We start from the raw sequence: 22,577 nt of genomic DNA on the forward strand, positions 1-22,577 counted from the left end.
AAATCCTAAGAATTGCTATGTTTAGGTGCTAAATAACATGGTCTAAAAAGAAACACCTATTAGGAAGTTGAGACACATTTCCATTGTCTGAAATATTTAGCAATATAAGATGGGAATTCATATTAGAAAAATAAATCTGAAGGAAAATTATATTTCTTTTAACTAACAGCGAGGGAACTCATGAAAGCACTGGTTAATGCTGAAACAGTGAAAACTGAAAAGTCATAGCATGTACTCTTTACTCAAAGGGAGTAACACCTCATTCCTTTATACCTGTGTCAGAAATGAGCAATGGTGTCTTAAATTTGGTTTAGATAGCATAGGTCGGTCAATCAGAATAACAGTGAAGTGTGGTCATACCCAAGTTCTCAGAAACCATCTGAATGGTTCTAGAATCAGAAGCATAAATTTGACATTTGGCATAGCTTATATATGACAGTAATAACTATTAAATGCATAACTATGGTGTTTGACATTGTGTTGTGTATCTTGCATTGTCTTGTTGTAGGAGGACAAAGGCAAGAGTTACAGCTGAATAGTTGACAAGGTCTGCTGAAGTCTTTTAAGCACCGTGTTGTAGTCCATTCCCACACAGCTATAGTAGAATAGCATGGACAGAGGAAACAATGATGAAATAGCCCTAGATAACTTCACTTAGTGTTGGGGTGGATTGTATGTTGGAAATATTGTATGTTGGAAATATTATCAGAAAACATATTTTGATTATCTTTATTCTAAATACCAAACAGGTGCATGGAGAGTAATGTAGATGTACTTTGACTCCAAAACCAAAGGGAAACATTGTGTTGGATTCTAGGTGAACCATTAGAATGACATGTATCACTTCTCAATTGGATTATTTTCATATCCTTCTTCCTGGCCTCTCAGGCTACACTATTTTCCCCCTCCATTCTATGCTCATCTGCTACACATATGATTTTTGTAAAACAAGGATAGTGCTACTTTCTCCTGATTTTACATATTGTCTTTATAAAATAAGGATCCATCACCTATTTGATAAATGCAGACTCCTTCCTTAGCGTTTAAGACAGCTTTCCACATTTTTCTACAGCTGGTCTCAACTGTGTTTGTAAACCTTTAACATCAACCCTATGCAACATATGTTTCAGCCAAATTCAGCCAAACTAAAGTATATTTGGAACTTTCACATCTTTTTTCCTTTAATATTCTCTCTTTCTCCCTTTCCCTCTCCCTTTCTTTTTAAAAATAGCCGTGTAGAGAGGGAGACAGTTCACAAATCATTTGAAGTGTACAATTCAGTGGTTTTTAGTGTTCTTATAGAGTTGTATAATTATTTACTACGGTATAATTTTACAACATTTTTTGCTGCATCCAAAAGAAACTACATACCCATTAGCAGTCATTCTCCAATCCCTTCCACTTCTCATCCCACTTCCAGCTCCCAGCCCTGGGCAACCATTAATCTACTTTCTATCTCTACAGATTTTTCTATTCTTGACATTTTATATGAATAGAATTACACAATATATGGTCTCTAGAGACTAGCTTCTTTCATTTAGCGTAATATTTTTATAGTTCATCTAATGTTGTGGATCTATCAGTTTTGCATTCCTTTTTAATATCAAATAATATTCCATTGTAGAGAGATGGTTTATTTATTTCCTCAATTGATGGTTTATTTATTTCCTCAATTGATTCACATTTAAATTGTTCCCACCTTTTGCCTATTTTAAATAAGTTTGCTATGAACATTCACCTGCAAGATTTTTGCATGGATGTATGTTTTGATTTCTCTTCATTTCATCCCTGGAGGAGAATTGCTAAGTCACATGTTAATTCTGTTCAAACTTTCTGTAAAACTGCCAAATTGTTTTCCAAAGCATCTGCACCATTTCATGTTCCCACCAGCAATGTACGAGGACTCCAATTTCTTCATATCTTTGACAACACTTGTCATTGTCTGTCTTTGGTTTTAACATTTCTATTGAGTGTTAAGGGATATTTTACTGTGATTTTGATTTGCATTTTGGCTTGAATGTGCTTATTGGCCATTTGTATGTCTTCTTTGAAGGAATATCTATTCATATCCTTTACTATTTTTAAATTGTGATGCTTATCTTTTTGTTGAGCTGCAAGGATACTTTATATTAATATATTCTGCATGCAGCACCCTTATCAGATATGTGATTTGAGATAACCTTCTATTTTATAGATTGTATTTTCATTTTCTGATGGTATCATCTGAAGCATGAATCTTTATTTTGATCAATTCCACTTAATTTTTAGTTTTGTTTCCTTCACTTTTGTTGTCCTATCTAAGAGGACTGTCCAACCAGAGTTATGGAGATTTCCTCGATTTTTGTGTTTTTTAATTTTTGCTTTTCTTTTCTGAGATGGTGTCTCAGTCTGTTGTCCAGGCTGGAGTGCAGCGCAATCACGGGTCACTGCAGCTGTGATCGCTCGGGGTCAGGTGACCAGATCCTTCTATCTCAGCCTCATGAGTAGCTGGGACCACAAGTGTGTGCAACCCTGCCTAATTCATATTTTTATCATTTGTAGAGATGAAGCAGGCTCATTATGTTGCCCAGGTTGGTCTCAAACCCATGGGTTTAAGTGATCCCCCTGCCTTGACCTCCCAAAATATTGGAATTACAGGCATGAACTACTTACTGTGCCCAGCCAGATATTTACAGTTTTAATGCTTGCATTTGGTTCTGTGATCCATTTAAAAATTTTTATTTAATTTTTAAATACATATTGTACATATTTTAGGGTTACTCGTGATAATTTGATGCAATCATATAATCAAATCAACATAATTGGGATATCTATCACCTTAAATATTCTTTTATTTATGATAGAAATATTTGAATTATTCTAGCTATTTTGAAATGTACAACTGATTAATGTTAACTATAGTCACCCTACTGATTTATCAAACACCAGTTATTCTAAGTGTGTTCTTGTACCCATTAACAAACCTGTCTTTATCCCTGCTTCCCTCAATCTTCTGAACCTCTGATAACTATTAATCTTCTCTCTATCTTCATGAGATCCACATTTTTAGCTCCCCATATGAGTGAGAACATGTGCTATTTGTCTTTCTATGCGTGTCTTATTTCATTTAATGTAATTACCTCCAGGTCCACCCATGTTGCTGAAAATAACAGGATTTTTTATGGCTGAATAATATTCCATTGTGTATATGTACCACATTTTCTTTATCCATTCATCTGCTAATGGACACTTAGGTTGATTCCATATTTTGGCTATTGGAAAAAGTGCTGCAATAAACATGGGAATGCAGATACCTTTTCAATATATTGACTTCCTTTCTTCTGGATATAAACTCGGTAGTGAAATTGCTAGATCATATATAGTTCTATTTTTAGTTTTCTGAGGAAATGCCATACTGTTATTCATAGTGGCTGTACTAATTTACTTTCCCACCAACGTTGTATGAGACTTCCCCTTTCTCCACATCCTCGCCAGCATGTGTTATTTCCTGTATTTTTATAAAAGCCATTCTAATTGGGGTGAGATGATATCTCATTGTAGTTTTATTTGCATTTCTCTGATGAATAATGATGTTGAGCATTTTTTATGTACATATTGGCCATTTGTATATATTCTTTTGAAAAATGTTCAGATTTTTTGCACATTTTAAAAATTAAATTAGTTGATTTTTGCTATTTAGTTATTTGAACTCTTCATATATTCTGATTATTAATCCCTTGTCAGATGGGTAGTTTACAAGTACTTACTTCTCCCATTCTGTGGATTGTTTTTTCTCCCAATTTGTTGATTGTTTCCTTTTGCTATGCTGAAGTTTTTAGCTGGATATAATCCCATTTGTCTGTTTTTGTTTTTGTTCCCTGTGCTTTTTGAGGTCAAACGCAAAAAATCTTTGCCCGGACCAATGTCCTGCAGCATTTCACAAATGTTTTATTCTAGTAACTTCATTGTTTCAGATATAAGATTTGTCTTCAATCCACATTGATCTGATTTTGTGTAGGGTCAACGAGCAGGATCTAGTTTCATTCTTCTGCCTCTGCTTATTTATTAAAGAGAATGTCCTTTCCTCCACTATATGTTCTTGGAGCCTTTGTCAAAAGCGAGTAGTCTATAAATGTGTGGATTTATATCTGGGTCCTTCATTCTGTTGCATTGGTCTGTATGTCTGTTTTTATGTCACTACCATGCTAATTAGGTTACTATAGCATTGTAGTATATTTTACCTTATTTATTTTATTTTTAACTTTTGTTTTGATTTGGGAATACATGTGAAGGTTTGTTGCATTGGTGAACTCATGTTGTGGGGGTTTGTTGTACAGATTATTTCATCACCCAGGTATTAAGCCCAGTACCCAATACTTATATTTTCTGCTCCTCTCCTTCCTCCCACCCTCTCCCTTGCATATCTACTTCAGATTTATACTATCTTAATTCTAATATGATAGGAAAACTTTACTTGTATAGCTGTATTCTTTCATTTTTATACTTGGTGTGTCTATATATGTTAGAAACCCAGTCATACATTTTTATGCTTAATATATGCATTTTTCTCTTTTAAAGAAGGTGAGAGAAGGAAGGTGATATGGTTTTGCTCTGTGTCCCCACCCAAATCTCATGAAATTTTAATTCCCAATGTCAGAGGAGGGACCTGGTAGAAGGTGACTGGATTGTAGGGATGAATTTTCCCCATGCTGTTCTGATGATATTGAGTTCTCATGAGATCTGATGGCTTAAAGTGTGTGACACCTCCTCCCTCTCTCTCTCCCCTGCTCAGCCATGGTAAGATGTGCTTACTTCCCCTTTGCCTTCTGCCATGATTGTTAAGTTTCCTGAGGCCTCTCAGCCATGCTTCCTATTAAGCCTGTAGAACTGTGAGTCAATTAAACTTCTTTTCTTCATGAATTACTCAGTCTCAGGTAGTTATTTATAGCAGTGTGAGAATAGACTAATACAATACAGAAATCAAACAAGTCTGTATTTATGGTGTTATATTAACTTTCATCTTTACCACTTTTTTGTTCTCTTCATTTCATAGTCTGTATTTGAGTCACCATTCACTGCATTTTCTCACTTCCATTTCTCACTTCCACACAGCTTTGTTTCCACCTGTCTCCTTTGTGCTATTTTTTTAACCAATATATTACATTTCTATATGCCACAAGCCTAACAATGCAATTATATGTATATTGTTTTATACAATTACTCCTTAAATAAGAGAAGAAATGAAAAGAACGATTCAGTTATACTGTCATTCATAATTACCTACATAATTACCTTTTTCAGTGTTCTTGATTTTTATGTGTACATAGGAATTACTTTCTGATGTCACTTGTGTTTAAACAAAACAACTTCCTTTCCTATTTCTTACAAGTTTGCTAGGAACGAAATCTCTCTGTTTTCATCTGGGTTGTTGTTGTTTTTGTTGTTTTGGCTTTGTTTTTCAAAAATACTTTTACTGGATATAGGTTTTTTGGTATTCATACTCTTTTATTCGGCACTTTAAATATGTCTGTTTACTGCCTACTGACCCCCACTGCTTCTGATGAAAATGAGCTCTTAATCTTATTGGAAATCCTTATATCTGATGAATTGGTTTTCTCTTACTGCTTTTAAGGTTTTCTCCATGTCTTTGTCTTTTAACATTTTGCCTACAATTAATGCATCTTAATATAGATCCTTTCATGTTTATCATTCTTGGAGTTTGTTGAGCTTCTTGAATGTATAGATTAGTGTTTTTCATCAAATTTGGGAAGGTTTTATAATTGTTTTCTCAAATTTTTAAATTTTATTTCTTTTTTTTTCTGATACTCCCCTTATGTGGGTATACTTGATGGTGTCCTGCATTTCTCTGAGACTCTCTTCATTATTCTTAATTCTGTTTCGTCTCTGTTCTGCAGACTTTATCATCTCTATGATCTATCTTCAAGTTCACTGACTTTTTCTGGCCATCTCATGTCTACTGTTGGGTTCTTTGTGTATTTTTTATTGTAATTATTGTACTTTCAGTTTCAGAATGCCCATTTGGTTCTTTTAAATAATTTTCATTTCTTTATTGATATTTCCTGTGTGTTGAGTTATTGCCATCATCTTTTCTACTAATGATTTAAACATAGTTCCCTTTAGATCTTTGAAAATATTTACAAAAGTCATTTTGTAATCTTTTCTTGTTGTATACAACTTCTCACCCCCTGCCGGGCAGTTTCTATTGTCTGCTTTTTATTTCTATAGATGAGTCACACCTTCTTGGTTTTATGTTTTTTCTTGATGTCTCATTTTGTTACTGTGGAAAACTGGAGATTTTAGATAATGTGTTGTAGGAACTCTAAATATTGGCCCTTTTCCCTCTGAAGCCATTGTTTTTGTTGTCTATGTATTTACTTGTTTGTTTTTTAGTGACTCAGTTGGACTAATTTAGCGAAGTCTATATCCTCTGCAGTTCGCAGCCTCTGACGTTGGTCCTTACAGTTTCCAAACTTGGGTATGCACAAAATGTTTCTGACCACCAGCAATATCTGTGGTTTTAGCTATGCTCTCTTTAACGTTTTCTTTCTGATATCCCTGTTATTAACAAAATCTGGCTGTTCTGCTACTTTTGGTATCAATCTCAGCTATTAGCCTCCACTAATTGCTAAGTAATAACCACAATGTTTTCAACATACCTCTCACCCCAACCAGTCAGATCCAATTGAAGTTGAAGTCTGACCCTGGCAGGGCCCTCTTTGAGGCTTTCTTTGATGCTCCTGAGGGCAGAAAATTTGCACTGTGGAGAAGAGAATTATAAACTTGGTGGGAAACTCTTACCAGTTGCTCTAAATGGATCCTCCCTATAGCAGGAACGACACAAGTGTGTGGTGTGTGTCTGTGTGTGTGTGTTTGTATTGAGGACATCTCATGTTGCTACCATGCTGCATCTACCGCCCAAAGCCAGAGAAGATGGAATTTGCCAATGCTCATCATCTGCCAAATCTAACCAGAATAAGTCTTCTACTCTATGATAATGAAGGAGATAGGAGCCACCACTCAGCTGCTGGGCTGATTTCACAACACAGAGCCATGCAGAAAAGGGAAACATATCTCCTAACTACCTGTTACACTAGGATTCTTTCTTTCTCTCTTCTTTCTTTCTTTTCTTTTCTTTCTTTCTTTCTTTCTTTCTTTCTTTCTTTCTTTCTTTCTTTCTTTCTTTCTTTCTTTCTCTTTCTTTCTTTCTTTCTTTCTTTCTCTCTCTCTCTTTCTTCCTTCCTTCCTTCCGTCCTTCCTTCATTCCCTCCCTCCCTCCCTCCCTTCCTCCTTCCCTCCCTCCTTTCCTCCCTTCCCCCTTCCTCTCTTCCTTCCTTCCTTTCTTTTCTTCTTCTTTTCCCCTTCCCTTCTCTCTTCCTTTCCCCTTCCTTTTCTTTCCCTTCCCCTTCCCTTTCCTCTTCCCCTTCCCGTTCCCCTTCTCTTTCCTCTTCCCCTTCCCTTCCCTTCCTTCTTACTTCTTAATTTGCTAATGTCAGACCAATTTAACAGAGTCCTCTTGGGAAGAGGTTTCCCCAAGCAGCATCATCTTTACGGAAGTCTTATTTCCTATTTCTTTTCTCCTAGTGCCCTCCTAAATCCTTTCCCATTTCATAGTTTGTTGAAAGCCTATATTCCCAATAAACTCTTACCCTTTTTATGAAATTCTATCTAATTAAATCATCTATTTTTCACGAATCATCCATAATACTTATCTTGTGAATTCCTCTTTGACTCATAAAAACTCTGCGTTTCTCTTTATTTTTGGAAGTTGTTTCAACTGGGTATACAATTCTTAGTTGACAGTCTGTTGGTGCTTTAAAGCTGTCATTACATTGTTTTCTAGATGGATAGTTTCTCATGAAATATTTCATGTAATTATTTTCTTTGTTCCTCTGTATGCAATGTATTTTATTTTGGGTAGAAGGAGGGATATCTAGCTGCCCTAAAGATGTTCTTTTAATGTTTGATTTTTCACATTTTGAATATAATATATTTATAGATGTTTGTGTATGCATATGTGTTTATCTTGCTTGGTGATCTCTGGGGATTTTGGATATGTGTTTAAATGTCTTTCATTAATTTTAGAAAATCTTGGCCTTTATTATTTCAAATATTTCTCTTGCTTCATTTTTCTTCTTTTATGATTCATGTTGTACATATATTAGATCATTTGATATTATGTCACAAATCTTGAATGCTCTATTATCTTTTCATCTCAGTTTTCAGTTTGTATTTCAGTATTGTATCTATTGAAATAATGTTTGTATAATTTTATTTTTGTTTTTTACGTACTGAAATTCAAGTCCACTTTTCACTCAGTTTTCTTTATACACGTTACCAAGGTTTTTTTAGTTATTGCATTGCCATTTTTTCTCATAATATTCATTCTTTACTGAAACTCCTCATCTGTTTCTGTATGCTGTCCACCTTTCCAGTAGTCTTTAATATACTAGTCATAGTTACTGTAAACCCCCTATCTGAGAGTTTCAATATCTATCATATCTGCACATTGTTTTGTTGATTATTTTGTCTGTTAACCATGTATTGTTTTACTTACATTATTTTTCTTGCTCATAATTTTTGTTTGAAAATGAAACCTCTTATGTAGGTCAAGAGAGACTCAGTTAAATAGTATTTATTTCTGGAAATAAGCACAAGTCTGCTAGACATTTACTGTGAGGGATTTAGTCAGTCTATCTGGAGCTAGTCTGGGTTGAGTTTTGTTGTTGATCTAGAGTACCACTAGTTTCAAATTTCTGTAGCTTAGTATGTGTTCAGTGAGGATCTGGGTAGGAATCTTCTGTGGCACTTATTGTTCCCCATCTCCCAGGTCTGCACCATAAAAAAAAAAAAAAAAAACCACTTATCTCAGAAACTTTCCCTGCCCCAATCTTTCCTGTGAGCTGTGAGATCCATGGATAAGTGCCTGCAAGTGCTGCAAGTTACTCTTGTATCACAGCAACTGGTCTTTTACTCTCCCTCCAGCCCACACTTGACTGTTAGCAATTTAAAAAATTAAGTGGAATTATTTTCCTGCCAGCTTATATGGCATGTGCTCTGCCACTGGAAGGCATGTGCTTGGCTCCTACCTTTGTTGGAGACACCTGTCCTTCTTTAGATGTCAAGCAAGTTAATTGTCCTTTGACCTCGGCTCTCTAATGGGTTCAAGAAAAGTTATGATTTATAGATTATCTGGCTTTTTCTTGTTTTTAGGATGAGAACAATGCTCATTACATTGTTATACATTCCAAATGGAAGCCGGAAGTTCTTAACATGATATTATGTTGAGCCTGGAGTAAATAATTGAGAAAGAGTAGGTGTCAGGGAGCTTTAGGTAGCAATGAGTAGAAGATAAGAGGCTCATGAATTTAGGAAAATTAGGAAATCTTGGGCATTTTGTTCTTGTATATACAATTTTATATGTTATAGTAGTAAAAAGATACAGATATTTATATTGCTGTATGACCTATAAGCTTCATAATAACCCTGTAAAAAATTGCAATGCTCAACTTACATATATGGAGTTTAAATTGCTTTTGATGACTTTGTGGAAATTAATTATAAAACAAGTAAGAAGCCTAGTTTGGGGCCTGATACATAATAGCTGTTAAATAATAAATGACAAGAGATGAATGAATGGCAAGGGTTAAATGGGAACTCTCTTTTTGCCTCACAAATCTGAAGGAAAAAAATTCTTTATAAGTTTAACACATCTGGTATATTTATTAATGGAAATATAACTATATAATTAGTAGTTGCTATGAAGTGTCTTTGTAATTTGGAAAAAAAGATGCTACTTTCACTAATATGTATTCTTTTTTCAATTAGATTTTCCTTTACTTTTTCTTTCAACTGGCACTCAAATTATCATGTTTTTCAGTGGCAGTGTGTCTAACTCTGTTATGACCTTTATTAAATTTTAGAGGACTATTTTCTTATATGGTTGTCTCACTAAACTAAATGCTACCTAAGAAGAGAAGCTATATCTAATTTATCCTTGTGGTTCCATTTTCTACCATGCACCTGCACACAAAGTAGACACTCAATAAATGTAGTTGAAGTAAACTGTAATTCAAATGTGTTAAGTACATTGTAAGGATAGTAAATTAAAGTGTTTCCACTGTGAAGGGGATCTAAAGTCTGTCCAGAGCAATCTTCCTTGCTGGACTTCACAGTGAAGTATCACACAAATGGTAGCTTTGAGGTGGGGGTAACTGGGTTGACCAGAGGTGCCACCAAGGAGTACCTCCATCTTCCTCATCCCTTTTTTTTTTTGAGACTGAATCTGGCTCTGCTGCCCAGGCTGGAGTGCAGTGGCGCCATCTCTGCTCACTGCAAGCTCCGCCTCCCGGGTTCACGCCATTCTCCTGCCTCAGCCTCCAGATTAGCTGGGACTGCAGGCACCCGCCACCACGCCCGGCTAATTTTTTTTGTATTTTTAGTAGAGACGGGGTTTCACCATGTTAGCCAGGATGGTCTCGATCTCCTGACCTCGTGATCCACCTGCCTTGGCCTCCCAAAGTGCTGGGATTACAGACGTGAGCCACTGTGCCTGGCCCCCATTTCATTTTTTTAAAAACATGAAATCGTAATGTTTACTCAGTCTTATATAGCATGCTATAAATATGTTTTTGGACACTTCCAATTCCTTCTCTCCTCCACTTTTTACTTTTAAGTCTCTCATATATAGAAATTCCAAAGCCAGTAATTGCTGGAACAACCAAAAAATTCTTTCAATGAATAAAGTGCTCAAATGTCTACTAGGTTATTGGAGGGCAACTGGAAGTGATAATATGCCTTGTTCCTCATTCTTTTGTTTTTTGCTTCGTAGGGATGAGTTATGTGTCATTAGATAGGGAATGAAGTTACTACCTTTTCACCTAAGATTTTTTGCTTGACCTCTGATATCTGATATTAGAACTTGATCTTTTCCAATCTAGTTAAAAATTGAAGCATGTCTTTTCATTTTCTTTACATTTTCAGTAGGAGTCTGGATCTCACCTATGTTTCTACCTAATCATGATGTGGGCAGTTTTACTTATTCAGCATTGGCTTGGAAATTCCATTTTTACGCATTTGAATTCACTGGTGACATTTCTACGGCAATCTGTATGTTCTGTTGGCAGGTAAAAGGGAATCAGGTTACTGGAGCAATTAAGTCAAATCTTAACTACATCTCTGAACAAAACACAGTATGCAGAGGCACCTAGAAAATTCATAAAGTGCTTTGCTAGAAACTTGAGACACTGTGAGGAAGACTTTTGTACACAGGCTAAAAGCCTGAATATTGGGGAGTTGTAAACACAGGTCTTTGAAGTAATCTTTACATCTACCTTTATTTTAAAAATTAACAAAAATTATTTCAACTTAAAACACCTCATTTGTGTGTCTACAAGTCAGTGGGTCAAGGTTATATTATAAAATAACATATCCTGACTATTTTAGAAAATATTTTACTTTTAATGGATAGTTGAGGCTTGTCTATTTAAATGATTTTAATTGAAACAACTGTTATTCTGACTTTTGATTCAATTGCCTGTATATAAAAATTAGCCACCTAATTGAGGGACGTGATTGTTCAAGGTCTTGGAACAACCTCACCACCACTGTCTCAGTCTCAACTCAGTTTAACAAATAAGTAAATCTTACTAAATCTGATTAGTAAATGCAATTATCAGGCCCTGTAGGGAATCCTAGGACTGAAAAATTCTGCCCAAGGAAAGAGTAAAGAGGAAGAGAGGAGATCATTTGACTGGATTTAGGGAACCAATCCTGTAGATGAAAATGGTTACTGATGTGTTTGAAAAGTAAGAATGAGAACAATTAAGACCATGGTTTGACAAGAAAGTATGGTTTGTATTGAACAAAAACAGAAGCCAGGAGAAAAGAACAAGAAAAAGACGAAATATAAATTAAAGGGAAAACAGACAAAGAGAGAAGCAGTGTTTGATAAAGTTCAACATATGGCATCCACAAGCATTTATTCATTCAACAATCAGCTATTGAAGGCTAGGCATGGTGGCTCATACCTGTAATCCCAACATTTTGGGAGGTCACAGCAGGTAGATCACTTGAGGTCAGGAGTTCGAGATCAGCCTGACCAACATGGTGAAACCCTGTCTCTACTGAAATTACAAAATTAGCCGGGTGTGGTGGCACACACTTGTAATCCCAGATACTTGGGAGGCTGAGGCAGGAGAACTGCTTGAACCCAGGAAGTGGAGGTTGCAGTGAGCCGAGATGGTGCCGTTGCACTTCAGCCCGGGTAACAAGAGCAAAACTCTGTCTAAAAAAAAAAAAAAAGACCAAAAAAAGAAACCAACAACAAAACAAAAAACCAATCAGCTATTGAGAAATTATGTGCCAGATACACCAAAAACAGAACAAAACAAAAAGCTTCATGTTTACATAGTTATTTATATGTTTTTACAATATCTTAAGAGTGAGCTTTTTAATCTCTGATCTTTTTAGACAAAGAATGTAGTAATAGCTAACTACTATTAATTGAAGCAATATTATGTGGACTAACCACTTCACATTCATTCAATTCACACAGCAACCCAATGTTGTAATCAATGCTCCTTTTCTTGTGTTACAGATAACAGAACTGAGTTTATGAGGGGTTAAATATTTTGCCTAGGGCTACAAAAAACTGGAGGTAGGACTTGAGTATAAGTGTGGTTGACTTTAAAATCTCTGATTTCACAGCCCCCCCTCTTAATCACTGTGCAGCGTTGCGTCTCAAAGATGTGGATATCTGAAGAACTTGGCTGGAGTCATATAGCTGGTAAGCGACAGGAAGCTCTGATTCTAAAGACACACTCATTCATTCATGTTATAGGAAGGCACTAGAAGTTGAAATCTAGTACTCGTTTTATCTTAGGTAAGGAATATATTGCCTAAGAATGAATTGGAATAAGAATATAGCTCTAGTTTGGGGAAATTTAAAGAAGACCTGATAGAAGCAACTTTTTAATTTAGAGATTTCACACAAACACCTTTCCTAGCCAGCTCTCCTCTCATTCCTAAAAAAAATAAAGGGTGAAGAGAAATGAAACTCATCAGAATGGCTAAAATTCCATGCAGAGTGTCTTCTTTGGGGAGTTTGAAAGTTTGTCATTCTTGGGAACACGCTATTAAGAGAGCAGTATTCCTTGGATATCAAATCCCCTAGACCTTTATCAATGACCATATTGGGCCAAATTATAACAGCCAGCTGGGGAAGCCCTGCTAGGATAGGGAAAATATGCAGTGTACAGCCTGTGGAGACACTCAGATAATGAGAGGCCACCAGCCAAACTCCTTTACTCCTGCCGAGCACTGCCTAGGACCATCTCTATCCTAGATGGAGGACATCATGTAGCAATGCTGCACAAGATTTGGTCTCCAAAATAGCTTTGTGAGTCAAGATTTCTTGTTGATTAAGGATAGACTGAGTCTTCAGACAGGGCTAACACTGGTGGGTCTGGTACCTTTGCACAGCAGACAAAACGGGGACACTTATATGGCAGCCCTGCTGGCAAATAATATGCAAATAACTTGGCTAAAATAAAGATAATTCCCTTATCTATCGGCACTAAACTGATAATGGAACAATACTGTCAGTAGATGTGAAGGTACATCAGGTTCAGAGAAAGGGAGTCTAAAGACATTTTCTGTGATTGTTATCTTTACTTTGTCCTTTTCCTGATCCCATTCTTTTTCACTTTGCCACAGTTCACCAAAACAAGTCAGTACAACCATGAGCTCAGACCACAGGGACTCTCAGGTTGTGATCTGTAATTGTCACTCTTCCCTTGGTCTATTGCGAGATACTCTTTTATCTCTCCAGGTCTCAGGATGCCCCTTGAGAAAAGCCTTTAGGACAAGGATCACTAAAATGAAAGAGCACATAGACACGTCCCTAAAATAGTTTCAAATCTAAATTTTTGGTAGCTAAAGGACTTTAAAAATTCTTCTTAATTGGACTCTCAGAACAATTTTAAAATGTAAGGTCATATTATGTCATTTTACTCTTAAGAAAAATAACTTTCAGAGAGGTGAAGTTGCTCATTCAGATCACGAAAGATCTTTCAACTCTTACTCAGTGGACATTGTATTACATCATGCTGCCTCCCATTAGAAAATAAAGAAAGATGAATTTCATGATACTCACCAATGTGATTTCGGAACCAGCTTCCAACCCTTACACTTCTTTTTCTCCCTTTTTTTGTTCTTTTCTTATTCTTTCCACTTATGCCTTTCTTCCTTTATCTTTTCTTTCTGACCCTGGCTTGTTGTCATAACTGATGTTCATGCTTACAAAAGTCAGATGGAAAAACCATTTGCTAGGAAAATGCCCTGAGAACCATCGCTTTCACTTGGAATTTTTTTCTTAATGTTTAAAAATAATCTTTACACTAAATGATATGTTTTTTAGGGTCTTTTAGTGCAGTAGTCTGGCAAAAGTTGGCTTCAATAATTTTTGTAGAATTGAATTGAATTGAATTAAACTGAGTAAAGGTCAGGCTTGACACTTAAACAGAAATTCAGAGTCAAAAGTGCCAGCCAGCCTGAACATTATAGCAGAGACAATCTGGCCCCAGCTTTTGCTAGTTTGAAGAGTGTTTTAATCTAATCTTGCATATGTTTTCAAAAATCAGCAAAACTGCCAAAATTCTGTTGGCATTGCCTTTCCCCAATTCACTACTGCCAGTCCCTCACTCTCTTAACATTCCCGTGTCTCTGTTCCATCAGTTTTCTAGCCTAAATGAACCAACTTTTGCCTGCATAAAAACACATTGCATTGTGTCTCAGATCAAAATCAGATCAAATCTTGTAACTCCAACCAAAAAAGTTGAGAAAGGAAGGGCTGAGAATAGTTAATTTAATTTAGGTCTGTGAAATTTAGCGTGCTCCTACTAAGTAACCTGCCTGCTGTGTGCACATGGTAGGTGATGTGGAGAGCAGTAGAAAAGAGTGAGAGGGGATAGGGAGGGGTCACAGAGGAACTGAAAAGGAAAACAATCTTTTGCATATGAGAGTAAAAGGTGGTCTCTTCATATTCAATACAATTCCCTTTCCTCCATCTCCATTTAATACGAGGATGTGTTTTAGATCCTTAAAATGCATCTTACCTACTAGTTTTTTGGTTATTTTTCTTAACTTTCATTGAATCCATTTTTCATTTTGTTTGTTGACCACATTGCCTGTTTATTTGTCTCACTTGGACCAGGGTGCTGGGCTGAGATGAGCTAAACCTTGATGGGTAGATTTTCTGGGCTATGTGGGACTACACTATCTGTTACTTACACATTCTGCTATAAGGGAGGTGGATAAAGAGAGCAATCATAAACAGATTTTTTTTAACCCTCTACCAGCATGTGATTGCTAAGAAAAAAAAGCAGTCAGGCTGGGCGCGGTGACTCACGCCTGTAATCCCAGCACTTTGGGAGGCTGAGGTGGGCGGACCACGAGGTCCAGAGATCAAGACAATCCTGGCCAACCTGGTGAAACCCTGTCTTTACTAAAAATACAAAAATTAGCTGGGTATGGTGGCACGTGCCTGTAGTCCCAGCTACATGGGAGGCTGAGGCAGGAGAATTGCTTGAATTCTGGAGGCAGAGGTTGCAGTGAGCTGAGATCACGCCACTGCACTCCAGCCTGGCAACAGAGTGAGACTCCATCTCAATAAATAAATAAATAAATAAATAAATAAATAAATAAATAAATATTTAAAAGTAGCCATGATCTCACTGCATAGAAAAGAAGGTAGATGCCTAAGATCCTTCATTTCTCTCCTAGGAAAGTATGAGATATGATCTTTTTCAGAAAAAAAAAAAAAAGAGAGATTTTGGGTGTAGGACCCAAATTTGGTTAGGATATCCTGGAGATTTGGGCTAGATAGGAGAAGACGACAGGACTAGCCCCAGATTCACAGAACATCATGCAAATTACAGAGGCTGATATGTGAAGCACTATCTGGGACCAAAGCCAGGTAGAAAAGACAAAAGTCAATGAACCAAAGCTGCTGGAGGGAGAATAAGAATCTATCAAGTAAAAATGAATGAGTCTATCCATATTTGCAGTGACAGGGATAATTATTACCATAAACACTGCAGGAAATAAGTCACAAATTAATACATGTGGTCCTATTCACAAAAAAGTCCAAAACCATGCACGCCAAACCATATATTGTTAGGAATATATGCAGAGATGAAGTAAAACTGTAAATTAAACAAAAAAACAAGGCAATGATTTCAAATAGCAGTTTACTGTAGGGCAGGAATGGAATTAGAAAGTCATACAGGTAACTTTGAATACTTTGGTGATATTTTATTTTTAAGCTGGGTTTTTGGATATGTGGATTTTATTAATATTTTAACTATACATGAACATTAATGTTTTCTGTATGTAATGTATATATGTGCATGTTTGTATATGCATATTTGTACATGTATATCTGTGTGTGTGTACCCAAGAGACCAAGAGAAAAATTCCTGTGAACCATACTTACTTAAAGTGTTTGAACTGAGAAGGGGTATAGGAACTGCAGGCTGGGAAATGCCTTGAGTCACAGAATATAGTTATGGCCCCTTTCATAGGGTAGTTAGTGTTTTGTGCCTGGGCAGGAAGAGTGCTGTTATGGTCAATGATCCGATTATATCATAAAATATGAGAGAAGAGGAAGAGAACCTAGAGGTAAACAGGAAAAAAAAAAAAAGAAAAAGTGAAACTTGGATTTTATAAAGTTTGTAAAAAATGCTTCTTTAATCTTTTCATCATAATGTACAATTACCTGCTCCCTAAAGATTAATAAATAGATATTTATTTTATAACAAAGCCTATACCTCTATGGCACTTAGTAGGTACTCTGAAAAATATAGAAATAAGTAAGCACTATTTATACACTTCATCCCGGTTGAGAGTTTTTGTAAAATGTAGATTGGCTCAGGTATATTGCATGGTGGAACCTCAGCATCAAGGTCTGGAGAGGACAGGAAGGACTTGGGAGTAGACACCGCAAAGCTTTGGGATAAGGACCTATGGGAGCATGGCCTTGACCCCTAAAGAAACTGTTGGCAGATCCCATACAGAGTGTGGAAGAAATCTGGCAAACTCAAATTTGTTTGGGGTAAATCTTGCTATTGGAGTTGGGAGGTGTCCCACCCAGCAGGCAGGACAAAGAAGTGCCAAGAATTACACAGGCACTGAGATTATACCTGTATTAGTCTTTTTACACATTGTTGATAAAGACATACCCAAGACTAGGTCATTCATACAGGGAAAAGGGTTTAATGGACTTACAATTCCACGTAACTGGAGAAGCCTTACAATCATGGCGGAAGGCAACAAGGAGCAAAGTCACATCTTACACAGATGGCAGCAAACAAAAAAGAGAGCTTTTGCAAGGAAACTCCACATTATAAAGCCATCAGATCTCATGAGACTTATTGACTATCATGAAAGCAGCACAGGAGAAACCTGCCCCTTTGATTCAATCACCTCTTACCAGGTCCCTCCCACAACATGTGGGAATTAAAGATGAGATTTGGGTGGGGACACAGCCAAACCATATCAATATCCTACTTGCTAACAAGTTAGACTGCTACAGTTTTAAGGATGTTAGCAGAAGACATGGTACACCTGAGTCATGGATTAGAGGCTCACACCAATAGCAGTAGCCAGAGCATCAACATTTGTGCTAGGTTCCCTGATGCTTAGTTCCCAAGAGCAATGCAAAGAGGTCCATGTGTCACCTGCATGTGCCATGAATTCTGTAACAGGAGAGAAACTTTGTGTTTAGGAACCTAAGAATGCCTGCCCATTATTCCAGAGGCTTCATATGATTCACATGAAGATGCTGGATCTAAGACACTAAGGTTCTTAGCTCCAGAAAAATTTTCTGTCTTCAAAATAAGGCATGGAAGGAACACCAATGCTGAACTCAGTATGACCCATACAGGGTGGGTCAACAGATATCTCAATGGTAATCAGTTTGGCCTAATGACTGAAGGTCCTTTGCCTAATATATTCTTCTGGGTAAGGTATTTTAGGACTTTTGTATCATCATGGATATTTTAAATAATTCAGTAATGGCAGACATTAGATTTCTGTCCACCAAGGAATCTGGGAGTTTAGAGCCCAGATTGAATTAAAAAAAAATAAACAGGTGAAAATGTATTGCTTGCTAGTTTTGTGCTATAGAATGATATCTGTGAGAAATCCGGAAGAAGGGGAAAAAGGCAGGTAGGAAGTATTGTAACTTTATTTTACAGAAGTATGTAGCGCTGAAATCTAGTTCCTGAGATTATAGATCTATTGGCCACAAAACTTATTCCAAATGGGTAGATAACATTGTAGGACTTCTTATATATTCTATACTCTTGTCAGGATGGCTCAAGCTTACAAATGAGGTTGAGTCTGAAAACATTTACCTATTTAACTACAGGAAATCTAAATTAGGGATATAAGGGAAAGACAGGATTAAGGCAAAGACTAAAGGATTTTTCCATGTGGCTTTCATACCTACCAAGAGTTTTAGACCTAGATTATCTGGGAATTGGTTTATAGTTATTTGTCAATACTTCAAAAAAAAGTTATAATTAGCATGAGTATGAGTCAACAAAAGCCAAACCACTGTTCAGAAGATGGTGTAATCTGATGGTTTAAAACCTTTTAGGGGAACAAGAACATTTAGAATATGTGAAAACTATGCAACTTCTCTTTGGCAACTGCGTTGAATTTTATCTACAATTTAGGGGCTTTGAGGGTCCCATGGACTTTATTCAACCAGATTTTTCCAATTTTAGTGTGTTATTAAAGCACTTCAGAGTGCTTATGAAAATGTAGAATCACATGCTCCACAACCAGAAAGAACAGTACATTGGATGTAGAATAGGAAACTGAACATAACCACTTCAGGAATAATTGATCAATTCTGATGCAATTGAGCCATGTACCACACTTGGAGGAAGAATATCCTCAATATTTGTGGCCCCCTTCAAAAAACAAAAAAAGAAAAACAAACCATTGTCTAAATGCTAAATGGCTTTAAGACTACTTATGAGGTAACTATTCTTCCCAAGTCAAGTTCCCCCTTCCCTTTATATATATCCTTGGTAATCTCATAGACTGATATTAGATTCCAGAGTAATCCTAGTCCAAGGTGAAGTTGGTGAGGTATGGTGACAAGATCAGGTGCACTAAAACTGAGGGATTCTTCACTCACAACTTCCAGATGGAAGCCACAGCATTTCCCCATTGGGCATATTTGAGTTTCAGGGCACATGAGAACCAGAAGTCTGAAACGCTATCCAAACTGTCTACTCCCTTTTTTAGCCTCAGCAATAGCAAAGCGGTTAGTCTGCTTACATGTGAGTCTAAATGGAAAATAAATCTATTCTTTCTGTTCTTGTTTACCTTGGACCTAAAAGCTGGCAGTAGTTCATCAGTTTTCTGCAAAAAATTCCACTTTATTGTGAAGACAGCTGCATGGACTTTGTGTCCTATAATAACATCTTCATAGACAGCCACAGCAACAATTGTGTAGAGCAGCCCCTGATCCATGATTACCCTGCAATGATTATTTTTGGTTTTGTCAGTCACTTCCTAAAACCGGATCTTCCTGGCATCTTTCCACTCCATGTTGTTCTGTGTGAGCTGCAGCTGCATAGCCAGAGCTTACATCTAACTTCAACACATATTCATGGTGTTTATATTAGGGAAAATTCTGTGATTTTCTTATTTATCCAGTGGACAATAATAGTACATAATGTGAGAGAGTTGAAATGCCAAAGGGAAAAGTTACCAATAAATAAGAATTCTGATAAAGATATCCTATAACTAGATGGCAAAACATAAATGCATAAGTCTTGCTTTCGCTTGTTGTTATTTTAAAAAGTTATTCTGGGAAGATTTGAGAGTGAGGTGTGAAGCAATTGGCTTGGCTGATTAGAAGGGTCCAGAACAAGAAAATCTGGCTATGCAAGATGGTTCTGAGAGATGTCTTACATTGATCAAGTAAGAGGTTAAAATGAGGCAGGAATGAATGCATCAGTCACGAAACAGGTTTCTGATCCAGAGGAAACATTTTCAGAAGTGTCAAAGGCAGAAAAGGTAAACTAAGTACCTCTCAGGAAAGATTGATTCAGCATATCAGAAAATTTTTAAGAACCACATTAGCTGCAGGAGGCCACAACACTGATAATGCTAACTGTCCTCATTGATTTATTCATTCAGTCAGCCATTTTACAACTATTAATCAGGCACCCACTGTTGGTAGGCTCCCCAATAAGTACTGTATATACAGTGGTAAATGACGGAAAACATTACTTCTGTCATAGGCTTTAGAATGTAGCATGGAAAAGAAAGAACTAGAGAGGATGTTTAGAATAAAGTATGTGGATAGAGAAAATCAATAACTCATGTATCCATTGAACAAATATGACATTTACAGTAAGGAGACTTGTAGTCACTTAGAGTTTTGGAGAAAGTGTACTCAAAAGTAAAGTTCAATAATGTGAAGGATAAATATGGATTTTTGAACTGTAGGAATGAAATGGTAGAGAGGTAAGGGCCGGATTTGGAAAGCAAAGGAAGTGAAAGAAGCGTATTCTAGGCACAGTGAATAGAACTGCCTAATAGTTGAGAGAGTTCGGGTTTTCAAAGACTAAAAGATTACCATGGTTAAGACACAGATTGTATTGAGGGGAATTGAAAAAGAATGAGATTGAAGAAGTCAAAATTGGAATTATAAATTTTTACTTGTAATCCACTTAATCAACTTTTTATTCAACAAATACTTCATGTGAAAACAAAAAGCTATAAAGAATAGGAATAGGATGATGAATTTTGTTTAAATACCACATTATATAATTATTTACTTCATTTGAGCCTCACCACAAGCCTATAGTTAGATAAAATAACCTGTTTGGGACTTCTGACCTAAATAACTGTATAGTAATAAATTTGAACTGTTTCCAGCTGTGAAATTTGTAGTAATTTGTTATGGCATCAATAGAAATCTAATACAATTTTGTATAGCAAATATTTCTTTATTAGTCAGTAGTATTTCGCAGTATCAATATTTCAGATATTTATTAACGCTCCTTTTTTTTTTTTTTTGAGATGGAGTTTCACTCTTGTTGCCCAGCCTGGAGTGCAATGGCAAGATCTCAGCTCACCACCTCACCGCAACCTCTGCCTCCCGGGTTCAAACGATTCTCCTGCTTCAGCCTCCCAAGTAGCTAGGATTACCGGCATGCGCCACCATGCCTGGTTAATTTTGTATCTTTAGTAGAGATGGGATTTCTCTACGTTGGCCAGGCTGGTCTCGAACTCCCGACCTCAGGTGATCTGCACGCCTCGGCCTCCCAAAGTGCTGAGATTACAGGCATGAGCCACTGCACCCGACCAATGCTCCTATTTTTAAGCATCTAAGTTGTTTCTCACTGTTCAACTGTTATAAATAAAACTGTGGTGATCATTCTTTTACAAGACTTTTGTCATTATATGCTTTCATTTTTTATGGAAAAGTACCTAGGAGTAGAATTGCTAGATCATACAGTTGGCTTGTGTTTAGTTTTAAGAAAAATTGTCGGAAATTTTTTCAAAGTATTTGAACTATTTTATGCTCCCACCAACAGTCTATGGAGTTGCAGTTGCTCTACATCTTTGTCCACGTTTGGCGTTGTCATTCTTTTTTATTTTAGATGTTCAGGTGCGTGTGAGTGTTTATATAATCTGAATACAATTCTTTGTGAGATGTATGTATTGTGAACATTCTCCCCAAGTTTGCTGTTGCCTGCTCTTTTTCTTAATGGTATCTTGGGATGAGAGAAAGTTTGAATTATGAAGCCTAATTTATGAATTAGGTCACGAGGATCTGTCTAATACTCCTTTGTCTAAACCCAAGTTTCACCTATAAAAGCTCCAAGGTTTTGGCATTTATATTTAAGTCTATAATCTATTGCAAATTAACTTTTGTGTATATAGCAAAGTTCATTTTCTTCCGTATAGATATCGAGTTATTTTAGCATCATTTGTTAAAAAGACTTTTGTTCCTCATTATTCTAGTGCATTATCAAAAAATCAAATGTCATATAACTCTATTTCTGTGTTAACTCTTTTACATTCACTTATTTTCCAAACTGTATGCCAGCATCACACTATAATGATTATTTTGGCTTTGTAGGAATATTAAAATCAGGTAGTAAATAACTGTTCTTTTTCAAAATTTTTTTGTGTGAACAATATGCTTGCTTCCATATATCGCATTTTGTATTTTGTGTATTTGATGTATTGCATTTGTATTATCATTCAGTTGATGTTTACAATGCTTTGTTTTACTTCTTTGGCCATGAATTATTTGGAAGTGTGTTGTTTAATTTCCAAATGCTCAAGGATTTTACACATATATTTATTTTATTGATTTCCAGCTGAATTTTGTTGTGGTTAGAAAACATTCTCTAAATGATTTCAAATTTTTTTAATTAAAGAGATTTGTTTTATGGTCCAGTATAAAGTCTATCTTTCTGAATCATCATGTGCACTTGAAAAGAATGTACATTCTGTAGTTGTAAGATTTTTTTAAGGTTCTA

At 36.3% G+C, this 22,577-nt stretch overlaps 1 long non-coding RNA gene across 1 annotated transcript; it reads left to right on the forward strand.

Annotated features, from left to right (window-relative positions):
* Positions 1–12,690: 12,690 nt before the first annotated feature.
* On the forward strand, positions 12,691–22,495 carry LOC141409211 (uncharacterized). Its single transcript, XR_012428446.1, has 2 exons — positions 12,691–12,784; positions 21,106–22,495. It is a non-coding gene; the product is annotated as an uncharacterized lncRNA (long non-coding RNA).
* Positions 22,496–22,577: the final 82 nt, after the last annotated feature.

Source organism: Macaca fascicularis, chromosome 1 (assembly GCF_037993035.2).
Source record: "Macaca fascicularis isolate 582-1 chromosome 1, T2T-MFA8v1.1".
NCBI classification, from domain to species: Eukaryota; Metazoa; Chordata; class Mammalia; order Primates; family Cercopithecidae; genus Macaca; species Macaca fascicularis.